The sequence below is a fragment of the Oncorhynchus tshawytscha genome, linkage group LG16, assembly GCF_018296145.1.
Source record: "Oncorhynchus tshawytscha isolate Ot180627B linkage group LG16, Otsh_v2.0, whole genome shotgun sequence".
Taxonomy (NCBI): domain Eukaryota; kingdom Metazoa; phylum Chordata; class Actinopteri; order Salmoniformes; family Salmonidae; genus Oncorhynchus; species Oncorhynchus tshawytscha.
Genome location: NC_056444.1, coordinates 71,341,878 through 71,347,877, shown reverse-complemented (window position 1 = coordinate 71,347,877; position 6,000 = coordinate 71,341,878). Strand labels below are relative to the sequence as shown.

Sequence of the window (6,000 nt, the reverse complement as noted above, 5' to 3'; positions counted from 1 at the left end):
ACATAATACTGTATCCTAATAACCTGAATGAAAAAGTGAACAGCAAGTCAGAAAACATAATACTGTATCCTAATAACCTGAATGAAAAAGTGAACAGCAAGTCAGAAAACATAATACTGTATCCTAATAACCTGAATAAAAAAGTGAACAGCAAGTCAGAAAACATAATACTGTATCCTAATAACCTGAATGAAAAAGTGAACAGCAAGTCAGAAAACATACTACTGTGTCCTAATAACCTGAATAAAAAAGTGAACAGCAAGCTAAATAAAAATACATTTGACGGTGGATTGTCAAGATATTCTCTTTGCAACTGTGCATCTAAAATACTGTGAGTGATTTATTGATTAATAGAGTGGCAAATCATTGGGTATTGATTGACTTTCCTGCTAACAAATTATTTTGTGATCATGTCACTTTGCATGAATGAGCATTAGAGTGAGAGTTTCTAAGTAGAGCTTTCCTCTCACAACATTCAGACTTGCGTTTTGCTTTGTTTTCAGTACATATCAGAGGAACATACGTTGACAAATGAAGAAAATAACTTAACCGTCTTAAAGGGGAATCTGCAATTGCTACATCCATTTTTGGACTTATAAATGATGTATACCCATTGATTCTTGAAGACTATAATTTATAAATGCCTCGTGAGCTTAGTTCTGTCAGATCCCACCAGGAACTAAATTTGTAAACATTGTAAACGTAAACAAACACAGTATAGCCTCAAAACATGAATACAATTATAATATTCCCATAATGTACACTATATATACAAAAGTATGTGGACACCCCTACAAATTAGTGGATTTGTCTTTTTCAGCCCAACCGTTGTTGGCAGGTGTATGAAATCGAGCATACCGCCATGCGATTTCCATAGACAAATATTGACAGTAGAATGGCGTTACGGAAGAGGTCAATGACATTCAACATGGCACGTGATAGGATGCCACCTTTCCAACAAGTAATTTCGTCAACTTTCTGCCATGCTAGAGCTGCCACGGTCAACTGTGAAGTGGAAACTCTAGGAGCAACAATGGCTCAGCCACGAAGTGGTAGGCCACACAAGCTCACAGAATGGGACCGCTGAGTGCTAAAGCGTGTAGCACGTAAAAATCTTCTGTTCTCGGTTGCAACACTCACTACTGAGTTCCAAACTGCTTCTGGAAGCAACATCAGCACAAAAACTGTTAATCAGAAATGGGTTTCCATGACTGAACAGCTGCACACAAGCCTAAGATCACCATGCACAATGCCAAGCGTCGCTGGAATGGTGTAAAGCTCACCGTCATTGGACTCTGGGGTAGTTGAAACGCATTCTCTGGAGTGATGAATCATGCTTCACTATCTTGCAGTCCGACGGACTAATCTGGGTTTGGCGGATGCCAGGAGAACACTACCTTCCCCAATGCATAGTGCCAACCGTAAAGTTTGGTGGAGGAGGAATAATGATCTGGGGCTGTTTTTCATGGTTTGGGCTAGGCCCCTTAGTTCCAGTGAAGGGAAATCTTAAAGCTACAGCATACAATGACATTCTAAACAATTGTGCTTCCAATTTTGTGGCAATAGTTTGGGGAAGGCTCTTTCCTGTTTCAGCATGACAATGCCCCCGTGCACAAAGCGAGGGCCATACAGAAATGGTTTGTCGAGATCGGTATAGAACTTGGCTGGCCGGCACAGAGCCCTGACCTCAACTCCATCAAACACCTTTGGGATGAATTGGAATGCCGACTGCGAGCCAGGCCTAATCGCCCAACATTAGTGCCCGACCTCACTAATGCTTTTGTGGCTGAATGGAAGCAAGTCCCCACAGCAATGTTCCAACATCTAGTGGAAAGTCTTCCCATAAGAGTCAAGGCTGTGACAGCAACAAAGGGGGACCAACCCTATATTAATGCCCTTGATTTTGGAACGAGAAGTTCGACGAGCAGGTGTCCACATTCTTCTGGTTTTGTAGCGTAAATTTGTTCATTACAATGGCCAGAACAAGAATGGACCGTTTGTGCGTCACTTCCGGTGGAATATTCTAGCGGATTCGTCTGTGGGGCTTTAAAAGCAGGCGCGCTTAGACGCAAAGTGAGATACTTTGGACAGGAGAATCATTATTGGAATGCGATAAGCAGCCACTTTGTACACATGAAGAAGTAACTATTACAGAAGATATACTTATTTAATACGATTATTTAGTTCCATTCAAGACGTGTCAATCATTTGCACTATTTCAGCAGCATCTTAAGGTCATTCCAGGTAAGTACAACTGTTTAAATTAACCGCATATCAGCTTACATAGTGTGCATAAAACCGATTGTTGTCTCCCATATGCAATTTTTATGAGCATTTCAGTCAATTTTATTTAGAGAGGCTATGGATCGACGACTTTGTTCTCAATGTGTGACGCACTTTGTATCAAATAAAATTGCAGCAACCATTTTGTATTTTGAAAATAATTTTAGATTTAAAAATAATATTATCTACAGTGATAATTATGCGTTTAGCGCCCAACTTTACCCACTGTATAGGCTATTGAACGTAGTAAACCAGCGAGGAATTTATGAAGATGCGCGTGGCTCTGGTGCTGAAGAAACTGCGTAGTGTGCGCACACCCACCGGATCAACCTATAGGCTACTGCCGAGCCCACTGTCGACTTGTTATCTGTTGTAACTAGATACTCTAGTACTTTGGCTGTGTTTAGGAACTTGCAGTAGTTCATATTTTGAAAATGTACAATAAATATTGCTTTTGAAATAGATTTTCCTTTGAAAATGAAATTGATAGTCTTATTTTGGAGCGTTTTTGACTATAATAGATGAGGCTGCTATGGCTTGGTACATTGTGAGCCTAATGTTTGTTTTTTTGTGAATGAATTGTATTTTTTTTTAATTTCACCTTTATTTAACCAGATTGGCTAGTTGAGAACAAGTTCTCATTTACAACTGCGATGCTTTGCGACACAAACAACAACACAGAGTTACACATGGAATAAACAAACATACAGTCAATAATACAATAGAAAAAGTCTATAAACAGTGTGTGCAACTGAGGGAGGTAAGGCAATAAATAGGCCATAGTGGCGAAATAATTACAACATAGCAATTAAACACTGGAGTGATAGATGTGCAGAAGATGAATGTGAAAGTAGAGATACTGGGGTGCAAAGGAGCAAAATAAATAACAGCATGTGGATGAGGTAGTTGGATGAGCTATTTACAGATGGACTATGTACAGGTGCAGTGCTCTGTGTTTCTGGAGTCCCATAGGGCAGCACACAATTACGTTTCCTACAGTTTCATTTGATATATAATTATCCGAGAGATTGGTGGTTGATTGAGTTTCTTTAGGCATAGGCCTACAGTGTTTATTTATGCCTAGATCAGGGTCCCTACAATAATAATTAGATGGCTCAGTCAATTATCAACTGCAGGGGATTGAACAAGTAGCGAAATTGTCTTGTGGCCTACCATAATGGACAAATACAGACCTCAAACCTGGAGCTCTGAATATAGCACGATTATGTGCACCATTGTTATAGCAGTTATTGTAATGTAATATGTCATGAAGTTGACTATATATTAGGACAGATAATGCAAATGAATATAAAGTCAAATCAAAATGCAGCAAAGTGTTCTCTTAGTCGACTGGGTTATCTCACTATGGGACACACCCTCTTGCGGGTCATTGGTTGAAGACTTATTCAACCACTCCTATTTGCCATATCTTCAATTTTAGCCTACTGGAAAGTGTGTGCCCTCGGGCTTGGAGGGAAGCAATGGTAATTCTGCTACCTAAGAATAGTAAAGCCCCCTTTACTGGCTCAAATAGCCGACCAAACAGCCTGTTACCAACCCTCAGTAAACTTTTGGGAAATATTGTGTTTCACCAGATACAATGCTACTTTACAGTAAAGAAATTGACAAACTTTCAGCATGCCTATATCGGACATTCAACAAGCACAGCACTTCTTTTTTTAAAACCTTTTATTTAACTAGGCAATTCTTATTTTCAATGACGGCCTAGGAACAGTGGGTTAACTGCCTTGTTCAGCGGCAGAATGACAGATTTTTACCTTGTCAGCTCAGGGATTCGATTTTGTAATCGTTCAGTTACTAGTCCAACGCTCTAACCACTAGGCTACCTGCCACCACTTACACGAATGACTGATGATTGGCTGAGAGAAATTGTTGCTAAAAAGATTGTGGGGGCTGTTTTGTTAAACTTCAGTGCGGCTTTTGACATTTTCCTTGGCCCAAAAAACACGATACCGCAAAAAAATATGTGCAGCCTTTTAAGCATTCTAATACAGTTAAATAGTTAACACACACGGACAAAGCGGTCAAAGGCACTGCATCTCAGTGCAAGTGGCATCATTACAGTCCCTGGTTCGAATCCAGGCTGTATCACATCCGGCTGTGATTGGGACACACAATTGGCCCAGCATTGTCCGGAATAGGCGTCATTGTAAATAAGAATTTGTTCTTAACTGACTACTTAAAGGTTACACACACACCACACTGACCAAAAAGTTATTTTGTTGGCATTTACGTATGTCCCCGTTACCAGTAAAACATAATCAAAACCTATTTATTTCACTTACTTGCCATGCTGTTCAATCATTTCATTCCAAACCAGGATTTCATCATGCATGTCAAGCAGTGAAGTTTCAGCGCTGTCTGTACATGGCCTCTGTGCGCACTGTCATTGTGTCCGTCTCCATCTTGTCCAGCTGTGTATGTAACATTTCACGTTAACCCTGTTTGTCTGCATTGAAGTAGCGGTCCTTGTACCTAGCATCGAGCATGGTAAAGAGGTTCAGAGAGAATGCCACCGAATCGCTTGTTCACAGCCTCAAGTTTTAACCCCACGGTATGTGTCAAAGTTTTGTTGAGCAGGCGTTTCATTGCCATGACAGACGGTATGGTATCACGTCTGCTGCAGATGCAGTTGATGAGCTTATTTCCTGAGTCCGTTGTTCGAATGGAGCCAGTAGTGTGTTCATGTTCTCAAATGCCATTGAAATTGCAGCAGCGTTATGAGAACCAGCACATTCTTGAGCATGCAATACGGCTTTCTTCAGTATGAAATCCTCGTCGACCCACTGTGCTGTCAGACTCATAATGCTCATGGGGTTTGACATCGCTGGACCAAATGTCAGTAGTGAAGCTCATGGATGTGAGTTTCAACAATACTGTGTAACTCCGGTAGGGCAACATTTGAAAAATAGTGTGTACCAGGGCTCGACCAGTCGGCGAAAGCCAACATAAACCACAACAGAGCATGATTGATTGTCAAGGGCAATTCATTCCATTATCTTGCCGTTAATGGATTTCGCCATGGAGTTGTCTCGCTAAAAATGTCTTACTCTTTCAAATGACTGCTTGACCTGAACTTGTTTAGTTGTTGGAAGTGTGCGCTTAGCATTTTTCTGCTTTTGTCTGTGTAGCGCTGTCTTTTTCATTCCGTCATCTACTTATGTTATAGGTATGCCCGTCAGCTTTGACATCGGTTTTGCACATCTGGGTTAAACTAGACATCGGGCCGATGTTGGCATTTTTGGCTAATATCGTCCGATTCCGATATATCGTGCATCCCTATGTGTTATGGCTTTACACCCCCTGCTATATTGGGATAATGAGTTACCTGTCTAACAAAACACAGAGGGTGTTGTTTAATGGAAGCCTCTCCAACATAATCCAGGAAGAATCAGGAATTCTCCAAGGCAGCTGTCTAGGCCCATTAATTTTTTCAATCTTTACTAATGAATTGCCACTGGCTTTGAGGAAAGCCAGAGTGTCTATGTATGCGGATGACTACAGAGACTGAAATGTCTGCAACACTTAACAAAGAATTACAGTTAGTGACAGAGTGGCTGGCAAGGAATAAGTTAGTCCTAAATATTTCTAAAGCATCGTATTTGGGACAAATCATTCACTAAACCCTAAACCTCGAATAAATCTTGTAATTAATAATGTGGAAATTGAGCAAGTTAAGATGACTAAAATGCTTGG

At 40.6% G+C, this 6,000-nt stretch overlaps 1 protein-coding gene across 1 annotated transcript in view; it reads left to right on the top strand.

The window, feature by feature from the left end:
* Positions 1-2,036: 2,036 nt before the first annotated feature.
* Positions 2,037-6,000, top strand: part of tmem269 (transmembrane protein 269) — a 30,798-nt gene continuing 26,834 nt past the window's right edge. The window contains exon 1 of the mRNA XM_024376127.2: positions 2,037-2,244. The gene's annotated coding sequence lies outside the window, so the exon portion shown is untranslated. The remainder of the gene's footprint in view (positions 2,245-6,000) is intronic.